This window comes from Phaenicophaeus curvirostris, chromosome 26, assembly GCF_032191515.1.
Source record: "Phaenicophaeus curvirostris isolate KB17595 chromosome 26, BPBGC_Pcur_1.0, whole genome shotgun sequence".
Classification (NCBI taxonomy): domain Eukaryota; kingdom Metazoa; phylum Chordata; class Aves; order Cuculiformes; family Cuculidae; genus Phaenicophaeus; species Phaenicophaeus curvirostris.
The window spans coordinates 3,121,612-3,124,770 of record NC_091417.1 but is presented as its reverse complement, the minus strand read 5'-3'; positions in this window follow the sequence as shown (position 1 = coordinate 3,124,770).

The following is a 3,159-nucleotide window of genomic DNA, read 5'->3' as shown; positions in this document are numbered from 1 at the left end:
TGAGCTCCCCAAACCCCACAGCTCCAAGCGTGGAGCATCTTTGCTGGAAAACAGAGGCGGCCGCACGCGTGGATGTGTGAATCCATGAAACCTGAAGTGGTGGAACTCCACGTCTGTGCTGTTCCTCAGGCTCAACCTAGCGGGACACAAGCCGTAAGTCCTTGCACAACCCTGGTGCTGCCTGATCCCATCCGGGAGCGACAAGCGGAGGAGGATACAGGAGACAACCGCGTCCTGAGACCGGAGAGCACAAAGCCCTGTGAGTCCACGCTCTGTGGTCACCACAGCTCTTCTACCATCGTGCTGCTCCTGGCTCAGCATATCCAGCTCTCGGCTGCTCGTAGGCTGGACATCTCGTATCCGATCTCCTGGTTGTGTCAGGAGAGCCCCGTGTCCCCACGCTGGGGGGATGCTCCCTGTCTTGGTGCTTCCCATGAGCCAGCACACGGACCATCCGCCACTGCAACATGGAAAAACCACCCACAGGCAGCAGCTCAGTACCAGGGGGAAGCAAAACAGCAGAAAAATTAAGGTCCCCTCAGCCGGAAGGGTTCATTCCAGAGCGGTGACACCAGCTCCTGCCCTTGTCCCCTGTGCCACCTCCGCATTCAGCAAGTGCCAGCAGTGCCAGACAGCGACCGTGACCCGCAGCTGGAGGGTGCTGAGGCCCCAGTGTCACCTCCCAGGCTGCAAAATCAAGCTGTTAGTGGCTTTTTCCCCTCGAAGGCTGCAGGGAAATGGATTTTTCTCCTCCCCGCGTTGGGACGCAGCCATCCCGTGGGAGCCGGGCGCAGCAGCCCGCTCCCCTCCAGCCTGCGAGAGAACGAAATCCAGCGTCGGGAGAAGAGCCCGAGCTCTTGCTCCCAGGAATAGGGTGGCACATATGGCTGATGACACACTGCTGTCACCTCCGGCGCTCCCGCAGAGGAAACGGGAGCTGGGTGCTCATTGAGCGCACACCCACGCCGTCTCTCCGAGCCACCGCGGCGGGGGAAGAGAGCTGGCAGGAGGAGAGGCGGCGGGCGCTGGGGAGACGGAGCAGCGAGGGAAGGAAGGCAAACAAAAATAAAGCAGGTTTTCATAGAATCATCAGGTTGGAAGAGACCCACTGGATCATCGAGTCCAACCATTCCCATCAATCACTAACCCATGTCCCTCAGCACCTCGTCCACCCGTCCCTTAAATCTCTCCAGGGAAGGTGACTCAATCCCCTCCCTGGGCAGCCTCTGCCACTGCCCAATGACCCTTTCCATGAAAATTTTTCTCCTGATGTTCAGCCTAAACCTGCCCTGGCAGAGCTTGAGGCCATTCCCTCTTGTCCCCTGTCCCTTGGGAGAAGAGCCCAGCTCCCTCCTCTCCACAACCTCCTTTCAGGGAGTTGCAGAGAGCAATGAGGTCTCCCCTCAGCCTCCTCTTCTCCAGGCTAAACACCCCCAGCTCTCTCAGACGCTCCTCTTGTTCTCCAGCCCCTTCCCCAGCTTCGTTGCTCTTCTCTGGACTCGCTCCAGAGCCTCAACATCTTTCTTGTGGTGAGGGGCCCAGAACTGACCCCAGGATTCGAGGAGCGGTCTCCCCAGGGCCGAGTCCAGAGGGAGAAGAACCTCCCTGGACCTGCTGGCCATGCAAACGATTAGTTAGAAGGTAAATAAAGAGATCTTACCAATTCGTTGGGAAGAGGGTCCTTCCCAGTCGTTACCAGCTGTCAGAACCTTCGCTCGTGGAAGCGGACAAGCACCAAGGTGTTTTTCACTGGGTACAACAGAGAGATCGACAATGTGAAGTTAATAAGGAACTTGATTCAAGAGCTAACGTTTCAATAATGCAATTTAGGGATTGAACTTTGCCTTCACCCGCAATTAGAGAGGAAAGGGGATGACAAAGCAGTGCTCACCTCCACTCTTCTCCAGCTCCAGGGATGCTCAGTCCCTGCTGCCACCACGACAGTCTCTGCGCTATGTTCCCAGTGCTGAAATGGCACTTTGAAAAGAACAATAAATTAAAAAAAAATCAAGGATTTAGCCTATTCATTAAACCTGTTGAGGAGCGAAAAAGGTTCTTAAAAAAAATTAATCCATAAAAGATATACTCGGCTCTACCTCCGCAGGCAGCAGTAACGGGATGAAGGGATAACGAGGCACTAGCGCCTGCTCACTTTGAGAACTGCAACAAACCCCAAATCCCAAGAAACAGCCCCAAAACAAACAGGACAGACACAAGGTTCGTTTCCACTACTGTCTCAGTGTACTTTATTCTCCTGCTGTCTACAGCTGAACAGCCACACAGGACAGAAACAGGTAGCACTGAGGAATGATCAGATTCCTTCCCTCCACGCCCCCTCCCCAACTTCAGGAATGGCTTTTTTTTTTTTTTTGCTTTTTTTTTTATATATATATTTTTCTTTTTTAGGAAATCCCACCCCACCTCGAGAAACAAAATAAAAAGAAAAGGCATTACTAGAAATCCGACCCAGGCCTCTTTCTCCCTTGGCCACGGCTCCGGAGCTGCTCTCCCAGAGCTTCTCCTCTCTTCCAAACTCCTGGGTTTGTATTATTATTTTTTTTTTTTATTTATTTCATTTTATTCTATTTTATTTCCGTACACTGGTTCAAAGTCGGCACTTGGACTGCGATCTGAACCCAGCACTGAAAGGCACATAGCTGATACCCTGTACAAGAGCTAGCGTGGACGCTGCAGCGGGGATGGGCAACGGGATCCCTCACCGATCCAAAAATCAGATTGGGAAAAGGAAATCAGGGAAATAAAGCATAAAAAACCAAAAGAAATACTGGCTAAGGTTTCCTACTCTCCCCCCACAGCAGCTTTTCAAGATGCCCAAAGCCTGCAGAGTGGATGCCGGTAGCATCGACAGCTGCGTTGATAGAAATGAAATGGAAAATTAGACTCAAAACCCTGCGTTTCCTCTGGTATTTTAGGCTTTCTCGCTGGCAATCCCGGCTCCGGGACTGTTCCTCGAAAGCAAAACGAAGGAAACGAGAGGTTCTGATCCTTCAAGGTGAAAACGGGAGGGCAGGCGATGCGGGAAAGCGGCCGCTTCGGTTCCCATTGCCCATCGGAGTCGCTGCTCTAGCGAAAAAAAAAAACAAGAATGGGTTCCCCTTGTTACTGGAAAGACCAAGAATACAAAAAGGAAGGGTTGGG